The following is a 10,098-nucleotide window of genomic DNA, read 5'->3' as shown; positions in this document are numbered from 1 at the left end:
CGTTTCGTTAAGTTGTATGAGTTCCATGTAGATGTTGGAGATTAAATTTTTATCAGAGATAACATTGGCTAATATGTTCTCCCATGCAGTGGGCTTTATTGTTGATTTGTTGATATTTTTTTCTGTGCAGAAGCTTTTTATTTTGATGTAGTCCCATTTGTTTATTTTCTCTTTAATTTCCATTGCTCTAGGAGCTGTATCAGTGAAGAAATTGCTTCGGCATATGTCTGAGATTTTGCTGCCTGTGGATTCCTCTAAGATTTTTATGGTTTCCCGTCTTAGGTTTAAGTCCTTGTTTGTTTGTTTGTTGATTAAAATGTTTAATAGTAGGATCTGGCATCCTATAGACTTAGGAAATACCATAAAAGGAGAATTTTACTCCTTATGCTGTGTTCAGACTGAATATTTCCATTGGGCTCTGCTACATAATCTCTCCATCTAAAATCCTTAACTCCAATCCTCCTGCAAGTCCTTTTGCCATGCATGGTAACATATTCACAGGTTTGGGGGATTAAGACACAAATACCTTTAGGTGGGACATTACTTCTTCTGCCACATGGAGAAGTAATGCTGTGAGCATTTTGACACACACAATTATTTTCTTTAATGAAAATATTTAATAAATGTTATTCTGCATGGGGTGGGATAAATCGGCCATGTTATGAAAGTTAAACCTTCTCTGCAACTCCCTCCTTATCGTGGGAAGCACCCAACTGCGTGGAGACAGGAAGAACAATTAAAAAAGGAAGGAAAAACTCCCAACACATAGCATCCTACCCGCAAGCACGGATGTGGGCCTAATGCAGTGATGGCGGAACCTTTTGAGCTCGGCGTGTCAGCATTTTGAAAAACCCTAACTTAACTCTGGTGCCGTGTCACATATAGACATTTTTTGATATTTGCAATCATAGTAAAACAAAGACTTATATTTTTGATATTTATTTTATCTATTTAAATGCCACTTAACAAAGAAAAATCAACCAAAAAAAAATGAGTTCGCGTGTCATAGGTTCACCAACATTGGCCTGATGTATGTAAGGCTGTCTATCATTCAAGCATCCTTAATAAGCACATTAGAAACAGGAAACTCTTTTCAATTTTCAGTCAAAATCACCAAATCCAAGAATTTAGATTTCTGTATTTGCAGTCATCGATTCCACTGTTTATTTACCCTACATGAGAAACATGCATTTTGTTCTCCATTCTCATATCGGCAGGGCATTGATAACATGTGCATTTGTCTAACAGCAAGTGGGAGGAGAAGCTTTTGATAGCATCTTAATCCAATTTGGCATTTCTAGTAAGCCCAAGTGTCTAGAGGAGCACTTTGCCCATACCCGTTTTCCGATGCTGGAAATGTCCCTTATCTGTGCTATGAAATAGGCTAACCACTACCCAAATGTCTGAGCGCTCCAGATGTGGCTAGTGTGACTGAGCAACCGGATTTTCAATGTTATGTCCTTGTGACCCATTTCCATTTCAATGTAAATAGCCGTGTGTGACTAGTGGCTACTGCACTGAATAACACATCTAGGCTACAGTCATTGTTATCCAGATAAACCAAACAACTCACAGACGCTTCCCAACTGCTCCTTTTTTATTTTCTAAATTAATGTCAAAGGGTGGGCTCTGCAACTTTCTCTCTCTAAACTTTTGATTTGCCCTAATATATTATATATATACCGACCAATCAGTGGAGACCACAACCCTGAAAGGACACACCTGGAAATTGATGAATATTCTATTGAGGTCTTCCCCTGAGGCTGCCCCTAAAATCTCCACCCTGAAGGACTTGTTTTCTCTGTCTAGTCAGTATCTCTCTGGAGAACCACTTCTTTTATTATTTTTTAAAAATATATTTGTATTGATTTCAGAGGGAAAGGGAGAGAGATAGAACATCAATGATGAGAGAGAATCATTGATAGGCAGCCTCCTAGGGATCAAGTCTGCAATCCGGGTATGTGCCCTGACTGGGAATCGAACCATGACCTCCTGGTTCATAGGTGGATTCTCAACCACTGAGCCACGCTGGCCAGGCATAGCATATATCTTAGCAGAGAAGAGCATTTACAAATAACAGAAGGCTAACAGCAAAAAACACAGTACTTTAAGTTTTCCTTAAAGTCTTGGATATGGTTCAATAAATAATGTTGTGCTTTCAGTATAATCTCTATACCTGGATTTTGTTCTCTGTAATATGTAGGCAGACCTCCTTCATATTATTTTGAATTAGCCAAGCGAAGTATGGCATGCATCATATCATATCATGCTTTACAAAGCATGAAGCCAGATAATGAGGTGGTGAAACGCATGAGCTTCGAGGTCAAACCAGTCGGGGCTCAATGATAGTTCTGCCATCTCCTAATTGTATTACATTGAACACGCTCTTTAACCAGTCTAAGTTTCAGATTCATCATCTGGAAAATATCGGTGATAGCGCCTGACATCAAAGATGTTTGTGCAGATTGAGTGAGACAATGTTGATAAAGCCCTGGGCACAGGGAGCAGAGAGGTTGGCAAAACGCTATAGCTCAAAGGAGAAGCTGCCTCCGTGCACAGGCTATTGTGGTTGACACGTAACTACTATAAACACAAATTCTTTCTCCGGGGATCTTTTCCAATGCCTGTTGGAAAATACATCTCCCCACCTAGGAGTGAAGAATATCTCTAGGTTGCTTTGCTTTAATTATAAGACAACCACAACACACAACGGCAGTGGGGGTCAGAATTGGATGGCTTCTGGAGGCACTGAGGCATTCATCTGTACTTCAAGAAAGAAAATGAAAAATATATATTGATTTCAGAGAGGAAGGGAGAAGGAGAGAAAGATAGAAACATTAATAATGAGAGAGAATTATTGATTGGCTGCCACCAGCATGCTCCCTAATGGGGATCGAGCCCATAGCTCAGGCATATGCCTTGACAGGAATTGAACCTGGGACCCTTCAGTCCACAGGCCGAAGCACTATCTACTGAGCCAAACCGGCTAGGCCTATCTGTACATTTAATCAGTGTAAGGTTCCAAGTTGCCCCGGGCCCTGAGAGTAAGGAGAATAGCCTGCTGATCCCAGATATTATAACTGGTGACCTGGCATCATAACCATTCTCTTAGCCTGTTTTTTGCCCAAATTTGACACGGCAAGGCTCAGAAATGACTAAACTTTTGGGGGACACTATAATCACAATGAATTAAGTGGCTAAGTCACTTGGAATTTGGGGGTTGCAAGGGAGATACACATTCTCAGATAACTTTAATTTTTGAGAGTTGAGTCTAAAGCAGGGGTGGACAAACTTTTTGACTCAAGGGCCACAATGGGTTCTTAAACTGGACCAGAGGGCTGGAACAAAAGCATGGATGGAGTGTTTGTGTGAACTAATATAAATTCAAAGTCATTACATAAAAGGGTACGGTCTTTTTTTTCAATAGTTTTATTCATTTCAAACGGGCCGGATCCGGCCCGCGGGCCGTAGTTTGCCCACGGCTGATCTAAAGGATATATAGAAAAGTAAAAGAACAGGAAATGTTCTCACTTGAAACAGTTGTAATCACTCCTTAGCCAGACATAAAACACAGGCATTTACAGAAACTTAAAGGTTGTTGAAAAAAAGAAAGTGTGTCGAGCAAACCTTCAGACACCTTAGCATCCAAAATGAAGTTGACTCAGCTCTAAGCCCCTTAGTTAGCACTTATTTTCTTTCTCCATCAATGCCATGTGCTCTAATTCCATTATCCATTACATGTGATAAATTAATGACCTGCACACATTTAATGAACTGAATGCATCCCTCCAGTATGGCATAACACAAATGATTAATACAACTATGGTGACACAGTAGACCCAATTTTACAAACTGAAATTCAAATATACTTATGTAGATGATTTTTCCTATAATAGTCTTTACAGACTCAAAATTAAGGGTATATTTCACCTTTGAAAAGAATATTCCGCCTGGCTGGTGTGGTTCAGTGGTTGAGTGCTGACCTATGAACCAGGAGGTCATGGTTCGATGCTAGTCAGGGCACATGTCTGGGTTGCAGGATCAATCCCCAGTAGGGGGTATGCAGGAGGCAGATAATCAGTGATTCTCTCTCATTGTAGATGTTTCCAGCTCTCTCTCCCTCTCACTTCCTCTCTGAAATCAATAAAAAATATATTAAAAATAGAATATTCACTGTAAGTTTTAATTGTGGGAACATTCATATAATTCACTTAGGTATTTTAGTCTTTTGAGACAGCTTAAGACAAAAAGAAAAACAAACAAACCGTGTTCATTAAAATATATTGCCTTACATAAAAACATTTTTACTACACTGCTGCTCTTAATCAGGATGTATGCTAATTATATATTATTTTAAAAGATTTATGAATAAAGATTAAATATTTCCAAAGTGTAGTTTGTAAAATGAGGAAAAAAACAAAAGGAAAAGGCCACAGCTTTGCTCTTGCTGTCCCTTTCATACACTACATTTATAGCTAATTTTCACGAGTTATAAAGTTCTGGATTGCACATCCCCCCACCCAAAACACCTCCCAGCTTTTAAAAGAGCTTAACAATTTATTACAGCAATTTAGCAAAAGGACTGCTGCTTTCTGTCAGAATTTACTGGCATCTTTGCTCACAAATTGGACGTAAAATATGTCAATGTGACCCTTGTCAGTATCCTTGAGGCGTGACATTGATTGCACATTTCCTTCCTCTGGTTTTTATGGGCACGTTTGCTACATCAGAGCAACCTGGGACACCTTTAAATTTCTAGAATAACATTCTTGTATTTGCAGAATACAGATCCCTATGAGAAAAACAATAGCGGGACACAAAATGGAATACACTTTATAGAGACAAGTTAGCTAACCTGGTAAATGACAGTCGATATTAACGTAGATTTAACAATCACATCTGACAGTAATCCGAGCAATTTATAGTCAGAGTATACGCCAGAAGTTATGAGATGGGTTCCTCAAATCAAAGTAACTTGTGTGCTCTCCCGCTCTAGCTCACTTCATAGTTCTCTAACTGAATCCCCCAGGAGTCACAGCAACATTTTTCCCTCCATCCCACCTGGCTCACCGTTTTTTCTCCTCCCCCCCACCCCCACGTGCCAAGGTGTAGACCCAGTGGGAAATAAGATCTAAGACCACCAATACCTCAATAGCTTGTTCATAACGTTATAAATTAAATTACTTTTCCAAATAATGTAAACATCTGTGTCCACCCTCTTTGTGCCATAATTTGCATGATTGTTCTAAGACTTAGAAGGGGAGAGGGGGATGATGCTTCTACTTAACAGGCCCACTTACCATTAACATAAATAATCTTCAGTATTTACATGCCCAGAAAACTTACCTACCAGGAACTCTGTGCTCTCGAAATATCCTGGCAAATCAACTGTATCTGATAGAATGGAAAGTGATGTTTTTAAGTAATGAGGAACTCAGCCCTTCGTGTTTTTTACTTTTTATTTTGAAAGCATATATTTTTAGTGATTTACTATTTTTATCTGAAGAGTTTTAAACAGACTTTACTAAAATAAGAGAGTGTTATACTGTATTTCTTTTATTACTTATTTGTGTAGTCTAATGTTAGAGATAAAATGCCCAAACTAATATAGAGGAAAGTTAGCTAAATTTATGAGAAGAATGATAGCTTTGTCTCAGGGAAGACTTTATGCAATAGAAATATGTCTATCAGTACATATGTATATGCACATCTATATATATATATATATGTGTGTGTGTGTGTGTGTGTATGTGTATATATATATATGGTGGTAAATTTTGAAAGTTATTTCTCTAAGAGACCGATTTTATTTAAAAATAGGAATTATTTTACTTTTAAATGTAACAAATTGTAAAACTTATAGAGTGACTAGAGGCCCAATGCATGAAATTGGTGCAAGTGGCTCGGCCCTCGCAGTGAGGTGGCTTGCCTCCGCCCTCGGAACCCCAGCTTCGTCCAGAAGGTCGTCTGGAAAGACGTCCGGGAGGTCATTTGGCTTCTGGTCTATTTAGCATATTACGCTTTTAGTATTATAGATAATGAAACTGGGTATGTTATAAAAGGCACACGCGTCTATCACATGATAAGCCAATCCTTCTCTTTTGAGGCTAGCAGTAGTTACTTGTCAGACTGACACCGGGATTCTCAATGAATAAGAACGCCTTTTAAACAGAAGGCCCATGCCGGGCAGCAGCACACACACTGAGCTGGTTCTTAGACCGTGAGGCCCTGTCCACTCTACAAGGGACGATTTTTTTCACCACAACATAGCTTGTCTGGAGTAAGAGAAAGAAATTGTTCTTCTAATCCAATAAAGTCAGAAGAGTAACAATAAATGCAATATTTTAAATACTAATCCAGAAAGTCAAGATATAATTTTAGAATTGTGAGATCCAGCAAGTGGCCTACCAGGGAGGCATAGCTGACACTATCACTCAGTAAGGAACAAAATCGTTTGAATAATGAAGAAGAGTGCAACTATGAACAAGAAATTTTGAGTGCTTGGAACAGAGTACCTGACACTTTTAGCGACATAAAAATCTAGCGATGGCTTTGCTAACAATTTTTTCATCAACCTATTTTTGTGAGACTGTTCTCAGCATTAAATAATATAAAATAAGTATCAAAAATATAATTTTTTTAATATGGTTGCAAATATCAAAAAATATATAAATATTTCTATATGTGACACGGCACCAGAGTTAAGTTACGGTTTTTGAAAATTTTGACACGCCGAGCTCAAAAGGTTTGCCATCACTGCTGTATAATAAAAGTCTAATATGCTAATTGTCCCTCCGACCCTTCATTCGATTGTTCAACCAGTTGCTATGACATACACTGACCACCAGGGGGTAGATGCTCCGACCAGTAGTTTAGCTTGCTGCTGGGATCCCTCTGATAGGGACTGGGCAAGGTGGGTCAGACACACCCTGAAGCCCTCCCATGGCCCCTCCCTGGCCCTGATCGTGCACTGGTGGGGTCCCTCAGCCTGGCTTGCATCCTCTTGCAATCTGGGACCCCTCAGGAGATGTCAGAGAGCCAGTTTAGGACAGATCCCCACAGGCCAGGCCGAGGGACACCACCGGTACACAAATTCGTGCACCAGGCCTCTAGTGTACTATAACAGCCAAAAAGTTGACAATTTCAAATGTACTAAAATCCTCACTATAGTTCTTAGATGATTACAGCTATCTTAATTAAAAAAAATAAACAGAATTTTTAAAAAGTTTATGTAGACTGCTAAATGCCATAAATTGCTAGTTGTAATATTAGTAGTTAAATCCATCCATCTAGATCAAATTTTAAACTACGCTGAAATGGCAGACCCATTTCAAGGAAGACATTTTTACTCTCTTATTAATGCTCTGTGGGCAGTATTTATTTCCTCTGGAAATAATACATGATGAAAAAACACCAATATGTGGGTAATTAGCTTAACTTCTTAAAGAAATTAATGAGGCCACAAGCTCATTATGTATAGATCACTAGCCTTTGAGTACCAACAATAATATTTTTCATAAGCCACAGAGTTCTATTTGAAAAACAAGTATATGAACTAGAAAAAATAATTTCCACTTGAATTAATGAGCATCACCAGAAGTAATGAAAAAGTCACATTTATAATTAAATTCAAGAAATATAATGGTTAATATATGTGAGAACAAATAATGCATCCCTATGTTTGTTAAATAAAAAAATTTGCTTCTGAATCTGAATTAGAAGCAAAAATACTGAAGGATAATAATGTACTTAAATAGGAAGCGAAAATTAAAGGATATTTTGGGTGCTACATGTTAAGAATAGGGCTTATTACCCCCCAAAAAGGGGAGAATTCATTGCTCTCTACACTACTGAATGCCCTACAGCAATGACAGGACCATAACCTGGGTAATTAGAAAGGTTAATTAGAAAGGTTAATTTTACCTAACAATCTGTTTTCTCTATCACACTTAAGGGTCAACTCCCAGAAATACTGTATAATTGTGGCAAGTATGAAAAGCATGGTAAGGTAAAAATGCAGTCATCTAAACATTACTATTTAAATAATTTAGTATCATTTCACTTGCTTTTGCCTACTTAAAATGTAAATGAATTTCTCAAATTATAAAACATCCTTTTCTGAAACCCAGATAAGCCTAATACATTATAAGAGGACTGTTTCCTTTAATAAACTAGAATATCTGGAAGCTAATTTCAAAAGAAATATAAATTATTTTATGTTAATACCTACAAATATTTTGTTTATCAACACTTAAAAATGTCAAAGATATTTAAAATTAATTTTAATTGATCAACAATTTTTTTCTTTCTTGTTTCCATCTTAATTCTAAAAGTACTATAAGCAATGTTAACAGCATACATCATTGAATTAAAGTATTAGAATACTAGAGACCAGTGTAAGAGTAGGCCTTCCTTCCCCCAGCTGCTGGCACTGGCTTCCCTCTGGCACCTGGGACCCGGGCTTCCATTGCAGCCCTGGCTTCGTTCAGGTCATTCAGAAGGATGTCTGGAAAGATGTCCGGTCTAATTAGCATATTACGCTTTTATTATTATAGATAGGGATTGGGAAAAAAGGAAGAAACACTTAGCATGTGCAAAATAACAAAAGCTACTGAGAATGTGTAAAGTATATATTCAACTGCAGTCTAATTCCTGTCATAAATAATGTCCCTTCTCATTAAAACACAAACTATTTATGGGAAAAAAATGCACGTTATATTACGGAATAATTAACATAATTTTTCTCCCTGAGTACCTACTTGAGCCTGGAAATTTTATCGGCTCTCCTTTTATGCCCATATGCCCTCAATAATTTCTTTTATAGTCCTCCTCCCTCCCTAAAATTATATCCCTTAGGGAAGTAGAGGTGGTTATATCCTGTGTATCATTAAATATCAAACGTTCAGTGCAGTGAAAGTTACATTAGAATGTAGTCGAAGTCCCAAAAACATTAGAGATGAAGAAAAATGGCTTCAATATGTTTTTCATGAGGTGATAGCACTACAGTTTTTATTTTAATATGCTGATGAAAGTGCCTTGTCTTCTCGCTATACTAAAACTCATGGTGGCAAAGCTACGCATACATTTAAAAAATTAAAAATATAAAAATTCACAGAGCAGAGCAATGTTCCCGAACTCGATTCCTAGACAAGGACACGCGCAGTCTATTGTGTAAATTCCCCTCTGGCCAGTTCCGGGAGTGCGTGTTGCACTTCCTATGCGTTTGCTACAGGAAATTTCTTTCCAGGAAACGATGGCAAAACCTTGTCAAGCGACATAGCGACAGAGCATTAAAATGGCAATTACAGCGACACTGCAGCGGCTGCCAATGGCAGGGACACGCCTGCATCAGCTGCTACCATGTCTTCCTTGCACTATTGTGTTTGCCTCTCAACTTCACCATCTGCTTCCTGGTTTCAGGTCGTTCCTGCCTCGTACAGCTTTACGATATGAATTTAATGTTTAGTGCATAATCCTGAGCATGGTTTCCTGACAGCTCTTTTTACCATCTTTTCCAATGCAAGTCTTGCAACGTTCAATATCTCTATTTAATGTGTGCGACGGAACTGTGGCACAAGGAGCAAGAAGGAAATTAAGATATTACAATCAGATACACCATTGTGAGAATTATGTCGGTGGAAGGAAAGGACCCTGATTATAACAGAACTAAGTGACACAGAGGAGAATGTCTACTGTACGTAAGTGACGAAGAACACTGTCAGAAGGTTCACCAACATAGATGTCTGAAAGTCAGCTTCATGTTTATTTGTCTCCTAATCAATTCAGTTAGCAGGGTTGATACGTATATCCTCGGAATTTAAAAAAAAAATCAATTGTCTTTACTTGTTCAAGTCTTATTACTTGGTGTAGACTCAAGTAGAATGCTACTTGGTCAAAGGTACATTTATTTAAAAGGAACATAAATGTTAATGGTTAAAATTTGATTATGAACCCAGTAAACCCTCCCCAATTTCTCTAGAGTAAGTTAAAATAAATCACTTCTTTTTTAATTTTGTTACTTTCTATTCATTGCACATTTCACATTGTGTCACACATTATTTAGGCAGGGTGTGTATATGTGTGTGTCTCCATAGAATA

The sequence above is a fragment of the Myotis davidii genome, unplaced genomic scaffold (assembly GCF_000327345.1).
Source record: "Myotis davidii unplaced genomic scaffold, ASM32734v1 scaffold174, whole genome shotgun sequence".
NCBI lineage: Eukaryota > Metazoa > Chordata > Mammalia > Chiroptera > Vespertilionidae > Myotis > Myotis davidii.
This window is presented reverse-complemented; position numbering follows the sequence as displayed.